The sequence below is a fragment of the Triticum aestivum genome, chromosome 2D (assembly GCF_018294505.1).
Source record: "Triticum aestivum cultivar Chinese Spring chromosome 2D, IWGSC CS RefSeq v2.1, whole genome shotgun sequence".
In the NCBI taxonomy this organism is placed as follows: Eukaryota; Viridiplantae; Streptophyta; class Magnoliopsida; order Poales; family Poaceae; genus Triticum; species Triticum aestivum.
This window is the reverse complement of record NC_057799.1, coordinates 434,014,298-434,026,190: the sequence shown is the minus strand read 5'-3', so window position 1 is coordinate 434,026,190 and position 11,893 is coordinate 434,014,298.

Genomic DNA, 11,893 nt, shown 5'->3' with positions numbered 1-11,893 from the left:
GGGGCGACGGCACGCGTGCCGTGGCGCGACGACCCCGGACACGGCGTGGGTGGCGCTGCTCGTCACTCCGTCCTCCCAAGCCCTCGGCTCGGGTGTACAAGGGTAGCGGGTACCCCGGAGGAGGCCGCTCGCGCCAAGTCCTCGACACCACCTGCATCGTCGCTTCATCACGGCGATGAATCGACCTCTTCTTCGGCGGAAGTGGCCCCGGATCATCACGGGGAGCCTTTCCTTTCTCTTCGGCAGAAAACCTTCTGATCAGCGCCATTGTTGTCAGCAGTGGAGCTGGGAGGAAGAAGAAAGCAAGCAAGGAAGAGATGGGCGACGGGGGCTCCGCCCCCTCCCCATTTAGAGCAAGAGAAGGCCAACCGGCATCTCCCACGATCGCAGGTAATGATAGTTTTCCTTGCATGTCGCAGGGACTTGTCAAGTCATGCAGTTGCCGAGGCAGCGTGGGGAAGCGGAGACGCCCACGTCCAATCAACCGCCATGCGTCAACCGAGGCCGCAGGCTTTTGGGGCCTGTGGTGCTCCGAACTTGACCCTTGGCTTCGCCGCGAAGCCAAGCCCGAGCGCACCTTGGGCCCGGGGGCTACTGTCGGTGTTCTGGGAACTGGGGTCCCCAGACTTGCCTGCCTGCGGCCCACGGCGTGGCTAAGCAAACAGGCCGTACGGTCCATCTTCATCAACAAGGCATCCAAGACCCTCGCGAGGGTCCAAGCCTCGCAAGGCGGACGACGCAAGACCTCCTCTGGAGTAGCCTAGCCAGGCAAGCTCACGAGGGGCGGAGATATCAAGGCAGGGCAAACCTCATGAGGCTCTCGTGACGTGAGCCATGACGAACGACACCAGGCGGGCGCCAGCGCGCGCAGCGTCCTTATTTCCTCTTTGGTGCTAAGGAGGCCAGCGCAGGCGAAGAGTACCGAGGCATCAGGCAAAGGTTGCTATATTGGTGCAACGAGACCAAGACCAGGAGGACGGCAAGACGGAGGTCATCGTGGAGCCCAAGATGGCGTCACCACCAGAGCTTTTCGCAGGCGAAGACCACTTTTGTCAGGATTGCTTGTACTAGATGCCCCCTTCAAATTTTCCCTCCGTTGTTGGCTCCCTTCCCGCTTGATATTTGGGAAGAGGACCAAGGCCTATATAAGTAGAGCTAGCCACCATAGTAGAGGCATCTCATCTTTCCCCTACCTTACCACTCATCTCATCTTAGCGGCATCTCATCTTAGCTTGATCCAACCCGATCGAGAGCCTACCCTAGCCACAAGAACACCTCAACCTCAGGAGGCTGTTCTTCCCTTGTACTGTTCATCATCAGCCCTAGAGGCAATCCACCACCACCACACTGGAGTAGGGTATTACGCCACAACGGTGGCCCGAACCAGTATAAACCTCGTGTCTTTCTGTGTTGCGAGTTCGTTGAGTTCGTCCGCGAGATCTTAGCGAGCTAGGGTGTAGATCGGTAGGAGGGAAAGACTTCGCGCGCACCCCAGTGTTCGAACCTTAAGGGTTTGCCGGAACCCCACATCCGACAAGATGCAACTAATATCACACTGCATATACCGAAGGTGTCTCGTCATATTGATTTATGCGAGATACAAAAAACAATAGTTTTATGTGAGGACATGCTTAATAGACAGATGTACTATGTACTAAAAACAGGAAGGCATGTCACATTAACAGGTATAATGTATAAACTAAGCAGAATAGCACATGCAATTTAACCAGATTAGAAGAATTACAATCTAGACACCATATGCAACATGCAACCACATATCACGCTGCCAAGTTAGAGCAAGCACCTGCGATGCTAGTGTAGGGGAAATACAGTAATCAACTATAGACCTACGTTCACTATCTTTATCTAGCCTTGCTGTTTCTTGAGAATCATGTGGGGAGGCTGACGCTGCATTCTTTAAATGAGGATCTTTTATCACAGTAGTCCACTGGACTGACTGCCTCATCATAAGTGATTGATGAGGGATACACAAGAACATTAGTTTGATGTAAGAACATGGTTAATAGACAGATGTACTAGTATGTACAAAAAACAGGAAGGCGTGTCATATTGAAAGATATAGTGTGTAAGCTAAGCAGATGCAATTTAACCAAATTGGAATCAATACAAGCTAGACATCCAGCTGGAGTGGTGATCATGATCATCTAGGATCTGAGAGCCTGGTGGGAGGCGGGCTGCTTCGCCACCATCGTGGCTTTTTAGTTGGCTTCCAGGTGATGCATGTCTGTGCTGGGCTTGTCACTGGCTCGGCCAGTGCCCTGACTAGCTATTTGTCTTCTAGTGCTCCCGGGATGGTGGTTCACGTAAAAAAATATCTTTCCTTATCTTGATAAAGACCGACTTCGGCCTTTTGAATACAAGCTAGACACCATATGCAACATGCAACCACATATGACACCATGAAGTTAAAGCAAGCACCTGGGATGGTGGTTCACGGCGAGCGAGATCATCAACTCCAGAGCTACGTTCCCCGTCTCCATCTGCTGACACTACACCCTTTAAAGTCTTGAAACGTGTCTGGCCTAGCCGCGTAGCATGCTGGAGTGACTTCTCTCTTCTTTTTTCTGCTTCTGTCAACGCAGGGTCTGAAATACCCTTGCATAAAAACACAATAGTGAGAGTATGGGTGAAGTGTGTGCAGAACTAGTGCACTGTAAAAGTAGCAGATAGCAGGTGGCTGAAAAATAAATGACAGGAGACATATGATAGCTCTACAACATTGCATGGCAAACAAAATTAGATTCTACTCCGTATGATTTTGTAATATATGAGCACAGGAAATGCAGGTACTCCTCCAACACACCACCACATGTGGCCCTATCAAGATAACAATCGACTGAAAATAAATAGCCCAGTCAATTTTTTTATGAACCGTCCGATCTATAAGGAACGGGCAGATGGCCTTCGTCTACCTCCTGCCAGTCACTGTTGACGATCTTTCTCGAACCGCCAGCGACCACTGGCCCAGACCCCTGCCTCCGCCGCCCCGCCCTCCCCTCGACCTCACACCACCGCCGTGCTTGGCAGCGCCCCCAGGCCATCCCTTTAATCCCGTCCGACCTCCAGATCGGGCGCCAGCAGCTCTAGGCCCCACACGCCCTAAGATAAACACCGAGGCGCTGCTTCCCCGGCGTAATAGGCGGACTAGCGCCTGTTACGCCGGGGAATGCTTCCGTTAATTGGGAATCAACTGACCAGGAATTGAAATCCAGGGGGGCGACGGACCTCTAGCTAAGGTGAAATAGTATATGAGGAGAAACATTGTGCATCGCGAGTAACTAGGAACATCTAGTATCAAGAAGAAGCGGTGAACTAGTGTCTTCTGTGGGATGAATACCGTGCAAGCAGACACGTAAGATTTGCACGAATAAGGGAAGAGGAGTACCATTTTTGGTTGCCGGTGTGGTCGCCTCCACATGTCGCGCCGATCTTCTTCTTTTTGTTGGGGAAACCGATGTTTTGGAGGAGGGTGCAGGCTTGGACGAACCCATGGCCAAATTGTTGATTGTGTTGCCGTGGCCGTATGTCGGCGGAGGGGAAGCAGATCTGAGGCGGCAAAGGACGGCGTAGCAGGAACAACTCTGGTGCGTTGGATGGTGGCAAAGTTGGAGCGACAGGGGTGAGGCGCAGGACAGCGTGGTTGAACTGGCTCGGGTACGGACGGCTCGGCCTCGGCTTCAACTACTAGATGTGGAGGGCGTTGCAGTTGAGGTTGCGGTGGACGACGACGTCGGGGTATCGGCTCTGGCGTGATGGAGGAGGGCGGCGGTTGATGGGTGGGATGGGGTGGTGGACGGAGGACGCCGGAGTTTCGCGGTTGGTGGAGAGGTAGTTTTGGCGCCCACGGAGTACGAATGGGGAATCGGACGGGGGGCAGGGCGGGGGGAGCTAAGGGAGAACCATGTTTCGGTCTGGGACGCGCTTGTTTTTGGCTTTTTTGAACATATGGGACACGCTTGTTTGAAATTTGGGGAAAGTACACACTTTACCCCCTCTTAAATTTCAGACCTAATGCGGGTCGGGGTAGGATGGTAATCCCAGGTTCCCAAATAGTGGGCGGGAGCGATTTCGGCTGCGCGCATGTGTGCTTAGGCGGCCATTGTGTATGAATGTTTTTCGGAGGCGGTTGCATGGCGTCTAGATGAAGCTACAAACCTACCCTGGTTTAGACCTTTGGACGTCGGGCCGGTAGGTTTCACGGGTCGGAGTTAGAAAAGTAATTTCCTTCTACTACCAAACATTGGTCTCACGCGGTTTCGGGCGAGTAGATGCTCTTTTGGCGCTTCGTTCGAAATTTTGAAATTGAAGCATTCACGTTTAGAGTACTCTTGAACTTTGAGGATTGACCTAAATATACAACGCTAAATTTGACCTTGTATGTTTGAAAACCTCATTAAATTATCCGCTTCTTTTTGAGATTTTGACACTTGAAAATCCTATAACTATGATTATTTTGGAATGGAGGAGCTAAATTTGAATCTATTTTATACACGACTATATATGCTATTATGTACAAAATCAGAGCAAAGATTGGTGCCCCCATAACTTATTTATGATTTACAAATGCCATGATATCGAATTCAAATAATTGAATGGACTTCATGTTGAATTCGATTTCTTTAAACCACCTTAAGTTGAATTCAAATGTATGCTAGTTTATAGCTAGCTATTTATAATGTTCATTGTGTAACTTCCGTATCTATAAGGTGCTTTACACACACAACATGAACTATACTCACGTTTATATTCGATTGCTAAAGCGATGCATTGTCTGGAGTTCAAAATACTAACTATGTGGATCAATTATGTCGAATAATAACATAGACATGCTCAAATTCGATAGAATCTAGATGTCTGATGGATCAATGACCGTTCCTTACGCGAATTGCAAATATCATGATCCCATCCTAATATTTGTATACAATTTATATCTTTAATCAATGTGTACATCAGTCTTTTACAGGTAGTTTCACTCTCCACCGGTGGTGTCTCACACATGCTCACACACTCTCTCCCGAGGTGTCTTTCTCGCAGACATGCTCTCGATATAACCCTCCCTCCCTCTCGTAACCATTTACGACTGTTTTCACTAACCTTTATCACAAGCACTCTTCCTCTCACAAGCATACACACGCACAATCCCCATCGACCCTTTCTATATACATAGACCTGCCTACGTGTCTCCTGTATGCACATTATCTTTAGGCATGTCTCTCACGCATTGTCTCACACCTCTCTTCCTAATCGATGAGTATGATTCTAGCAGAGCCTTCTGTAGGATGCCCCTTAAAGTTAGGTTGGATGAATAGTAATATCGAAGATAAGGGGTTACCTTAGTCCGATAACCCAGGGTTACAAATCCTAGCTGGCTTTGTCAGTGGACACAGAGTCCTTCACAATTCTGCTATCGTTGTCTTGTACGACAAGTCATCCCTGGGTCTCCCTAAATGCGTCACGGGCCGAGCAATGTGGCGCAGGACGGAACCGAACCAAGGGCCTCACCTCTGTCCCCCAGGTCTCGTTATCTTCTCACACCCACACATACCAACGCAGACACCACACAAAAAAAATCTCCTCGTGCCCCTATACCCTCCCCCCTTGCATATACACACTCAAGGGAATCTCTCGCCGTGACATCGTATTAGTCTCTCTCTCTCTAGACCTCTCTCATTTCTCGTGCTATCTCTCCCACGCCCCCTCCCCCGCCGGCCCCTCTATCCATGCCTCTCTCGAATACATAATACACACACATACCTCTCTAGGCCCTGCCAAATACGTCAACTACACATTCACACATGTTACATCACGTACCCCATTGATCTAAAAAGCCATCTCTTCACGTTTATTTCGCATACAACATTCCTTTTGAATAAAGTGTGGCCAAAAATTTATTTTAGATTTCTACATATATACAACATTACAAAGTTATATGGAGGAGTATGAATGTTAATTTGCATTGCATGGTGCCCACAATGATATTTATTCCGCACTGTGAATTTTTATATTTTTATACTATATATAAAGTTAGTCATAATAAAGAGAAACGAAGAGCATCTCTCTCCCCATTGCATACACCCCCTCTACGCCCCTTTCACGTACGCACACAAACTATCTCCAGGTCCTCTAAAAGTAAGCCCCCAGCACATTCACGCACGTTTCATCTTTCTCTCGCGATATATACAGTGACGATCATTGTATTTGGAGCGAAAGCACGATACGTACATTGGACTTCAGAATCCACTCATTACGGTCACCATTTATATTTTGTGGTTATTATACGGTCATGGGCTCACTATACAGCTCTGTATTTGCTCAAGACACGACTAGTTGACCAGTTAAACGCTCCACGTTGCACCTCTAGTGTTGCATCACATTATCTCACTACCATTGGGCCCACCTGTCGGCTTGTATCTACTCTTCTACACTCTTATAAAAAACAGAGTTGGTGATGATGGTGTGCCAGCCATCCTGCAACATAGGCCATCCGATTTATATCTGACGGATAGGAAGGAAACTATGGCAATTTTGCAAAAGGTACCCACACACCTCTCCACATTTGCAAATAAGGCCTTCCCTCATTCATCCTTTTCTCTCACAAGATAAATTAGTCATACAAATGCATCTTGATGTTACGTGCAACGCACAGGCATCTTGCTAGTAAGAATGAAAACAAACAACAACAAAAATATTGGACGGTGGTTCAAAGTCATGACCGCAGGCACAACGGACAAGGTGGCCTTGTATTGGTATGCTGAGCCGTCTGTTTTAACACACAGGAGCTGGTGTGGTGATTATACACACACACACGCATGCACATGAACTGCATGCACGCTACACTCACACGAACACATGCAGCCACGCACGCACGCAACACTCACACGTACACACGCAGCCACGCACGCACGCAACACTCACACACACACACACGCACGCATGCATGCACACACCACACGACCAACACACACTCTCACGCTCAAGTGCTCAACCTACACGTGCATGCGCACACATTAGGCCCTGACAGACACATACACAACCAGGTGATTCCCGCACATGGGTTGGAGTCTTGTCGCGCCTAGGTAAATTTGTGTTTATCTGACCTTTTTCCTATGTGAACTGACACGTGGGACCCACAAGGAATGTGGTCAGTTTAACTAGTCAACATGGTGCCACGCAGACTATTTGGCCGGTCAACAGAGTGCAATCCGATGCTGAACGGTGAGCAAGTGACCGTATAATCACCGCAAAACGTATATAGTGACCGTAATGAGCGTATTCTGAAGTTCGGTGACCGTATTACGCTTTTCTCTCTGTAGGCCCTCCAAAACTACATATCTACACGTTCTCGCATGTTACATCTAACAACTATGCAATACAACACTACTACTACACTCTAACACAATAAATCATATGTGTTTTTAGTTTTACTAGATATCATATTGTTACTTAATTATTCAGTTTGCATACATTAAAATTGCCTTTGAAATGTATGGCCAGTATCATCTACCGCGCGGGAAAAATCCCGCCCTTTCCTGTTTAATCGGGTTTGTATCAATGGATCGTGCGAAACAACAAAACTATAGTACTATACAATACAAGTGACAGTTCACGGGGCCGCCGTGTCGTGTACTCCTCCGTCATAAGGGTGGAGCGCTCGCTTTCATAAATGTTCTAGTCCCGTTCGCCGACATGTGGCACATCATGCTACCGGGTCCACGTGCCATACCGAAATACAGTGCAGAGCAGCAGGGGTGAAGCACCCCAGTCATGGCGCCGGCGTAGTAATGAGCAATGAGGCGTCAAATCACAAAGTTGCACCTTTACCACAGTTAAGTTGGAGGGACGAAGTAATAATGCTAAAAAAAGAAGTTGGAGGGACGAAGCAACCATCATTTCACTCATTGCTGAATCCGCTTCTCCCTCATCTTCTTCAAGTTTTTTTTCGATAAGATCTTCTTCAAGTTAACCACGTGTTGCTTCTGTCGTTGTTCTGCCTCATGTGGGACGCAGATCGGCTTGGTAAAGCACTGACACGTGGGACCGCATGTTAGCAAACCGCCAGGCTAACGTCCTCTAAAAATAAGAAACCTCCCCCGCCACCCGCGCGGCAAAATCACCTCCTTTTTACTAATCTTGATTCTATAATTTTTTAGATCAATATAATTGAGATTTGTATAGATAGCACACAGGAGCAAAACCAAGTGGTACGGTTAAGGGCATCCACAATGTGTAGCCAAATGTGAAAATAGCTTTTGGCATCGATGGGAACCATTGTGGACGGTGCTGCCAAAGCCAAAAAGATGGAACCGAAGCTCCCTGATTGATTGAAGGAATAGAAAAATGCAACGTCTCTCCTCTTGCTCCCGTGCTTGGACGCATGTACAGTATAGAGCATAGAGTCTACTCCCTTGTCCCTTCTATCACAAATCACAAAGCATTGAGACGTCAAATCACAAAGCACGGACGAAGCAACCATCATTTCACTCTTCGCTGACTCCGCTTCTCCATCGTCTTCTTCGAGAAACCACCTCACCGCACTAAGCTGGACAGACGGCGCTATTGTGTACTAGTATTACTAGTACATTTATGTGTCCTTTGGTTCAACGGACTTCCTGGATGCAAATAAGGCGGTTGTCTCGGCTTGCAGGCGGCACTTGCGTCCGGTGGTCTCCCTCAACGGTGTTATCCGTCGAATGCACTTCGCCAAACCACAACGTTCGAGATATCGTCGACGTCACCACAATGGGGAAGGAAGTCAAATAGTTACTACCTCCATTTTTTTGTACACAAGGCCAGTATATTAGAATTACAATTTGCAAAAGGCCACTGACACTAATCGAGGCAAAATTGATGGGGTTTGCCTCGTACTAGCAACCAAGGACATCAATATGCCCTTGCATGCATGCGGAAGTGAGAAGGTTGGTTTGCATGGCACTGCATTAATCAAGCGATGAGGAGTGAGATGGTTAGCTCTTTGGGCTTTGGAGAAAAAATACGCATTAATTGACACGTCAAACGAGGATTTGTATCGATTAATCCCGCGAAGGAAAACCTCGCCTTTCTTTATTAACACCAGTACTCCTAGTACGTACGTACTTATCCTGTTTGGGTCTAGGCCTTGCATTGCCATACTTCGCCACATATTTTTGCCAAGCTTGCCTAAGGTTTTCAAAATGAAAAGGAGGTACACTTGCGCACGGCTGTCGCGGTCGCACCGCACCCTCACATGGTCGCTCTGCACCCTCACACAGTCGCTCCTGCACGCCACAAACCCAACCAAGGGAACACACCCTCACTGACACGTGCTACCACATGTGAACAAACCAAACTCAACTATCCTACCGCTGACACATAATTTTCGTTCATATAGTATGTTTATCCAACCGCATGTTGGGGAGGATCCGTACGGCCCGTGCGGTGGTCTGTTGGGGAAGAAGAAGAGGTGAGGAAGAAGGGTTAGGAGACGTAGGATATTCATCCAAAAGCCTGAAATGGTAGACTGGCCCGAATGATGAAAGTCAGGCGACTTGCATAACAATATATGTTTTTACACAGCAAAAGATCCCTAAAAACAACAACATAAAGAAAAACTATCACTGCTAACGGAACGAGACGGCCTCGTCGTCTTTGGCTGCCGGCGCGAACCAGCCGTAGCTGCCGACGTGTGTCTCCGCACCCTGGTTGTCCTCGGCCTCCAGCTGCTCGTTCACGCGGAGCGTGCGGGCGCTCTGCACGGACGAGAGCACCGCCCGGTTCAAGTCGAGGACGTCCGGTTCCGCCTGCAGGAGGGCCTCGATGGCAGCGGCATCCGCGCGCTCCGCGTCGAGTTGAGCCTCCGCCGCCCGGTTCAAGTCGAGGACGTCCGGTTCCGCCTGCAGGAGGGCCTCGATGGCAGCGGCATCCGCGCGCTCCGCCTCAAGTTGAGCCTCCGCGGCCCGGTTCACATCCACGACATCCGGTTCCTTCTGCAGGAGAGCCTCGATGGCAGCGGCATGCGCGCGCTCCGTGTCGAGTTGAGCCTCTACCTCCTGGTCCTCCTTTAGTAACGCCAGGTTAAACCGTTGGTCCGCCTGCACCATGGGGGACCCGGACGCCGGACGAAGTCGACGTCCATCGTCTCATACCCATCGAGGGCCTTCCGCGCCGCGACCTCCGCCATGAACATTGGGTTGGCTTCCTCCTCCTCGTAGCTTGGCTCCAGAGAACTCGGGGATTGGCCCGCCGCAAAGCGAGCTTGGGAACGGAGGTTTGTGGCGCCGACCACCACCGCGATTTCTGCGCGGCGCTCCGGCGTCAGCATCTTGTAGTACGTGATCTTGCGGCGCACCATGGCTTTCCGGTGAACTAGGGGACGCTTGATGCGGGCTAGGGGATCGAAAGGTGGGGGGATGGGCTGGAGAGGAGGTGTGGTTTTGGGGCAGTGGCTAGTGTAGGCCGAGCACCGAAGGTTCTAGTGTGAATAGTGGTTCCGGTGACGACCAGTCAATTGGTTTTGACTGTACATCGCTCTTGTCGCGTTCACGTTGCACCCTGGCACGCTGGACCCTCCACGTCGCTCACCGAACGGAACGCGCTCCATCTTGCGTTTTCGCTCTCTTGTGGGACCACTGTTGAGAGCAAACCGATGTCCCTCCCCCTCCCCCGCCCGCGTCATTTATACTACCACTCCCTCCGTTTTATGTGGAGTAAATAAAAATAGAGGGAGTATACTACGGATGAGGATCCCCTGATGTGGCCGAACCCATTGAGTAACTGACATGCGGGGCCTAGCAAGCATGGGGTCCGCCAGTAAGTGAACGAAAGGGAGGGTAAGGTAGGGATACCTACGTCAGATTATCCACTTCCACTACTACTCCCTCCTTCCATCTACAGGGCCTAATGCGTTTTTCAAGGCTAACTTTGACCAAATGTTAGAGTAATAATATATGACATGCAACTTACACAAAGCATACGGTCAAATTCGTATGTGAAAGGAGCTTACAATGATATAATTTTCACATTATACATCTCATGTACTATTAATCTTGTCAATAGTCAAAGGCGGTTTTGAAAAACGCATTAGAGCATGGTTAATAATATAGCCAGCCGATGGCTATAAGGAACTGCCATGTCATCTATAGCCATCATCTATGTGCACTCATACAGTAGTGTGGGCTATTTCCCACAAAAAAATATATAAGGTTGGCTATTGTATTAGTACTTTTTTCCATCTCCTCTCCATCTCTTTCTTCATATTTATTGTATTTAACTAGGAATGCGTATATAGCTAGGCTCTTGCATGAGAGCTCACTCCCTTTACTTTTTCACATCTCTCTCCTCCACATAGGCCCTATATAAATGGAAGGAGGGAGTACTATGAGCACTGCATACTCTACTACAGATGTTGTCAGTACTCCACTAGTACTATTGGACAGGGAGCTTAAAAAAAGTTACTATTGGACTGGCTATACGTGGCGAAATCCTAGTAGGAAGAGCATGCACGAGAACAAGCACATTCACGTGGTTGAAAACAAATTGGAAACCATGTCTGTTTGAATACAAATCTAGGAGTATGTACGAATCTAACAATATTGATTGGGCGTTGTTGAATGTTGATACTTTTTTCTGTAAGTTTGATCAAAGTAGAGATACTTTGACTACACATAAAACTTATATGTAAACTACTAGAAAGGATTGGAGGGAGTATATTGTACGTTCAAGAGCGAAACAAACATTGAATACCCTTTACATATGATTTGTGGATGCTATGATCACTCGTTCAAAATTTTGAATCCGCCTTGCGTATCACACATGCACCCACTCGTTCTCTCTCGATTTCATCTCGGGGTCCGGAGATCGATTGAAAGAGGACTAGGGTGGGTACAATATGTTCGTT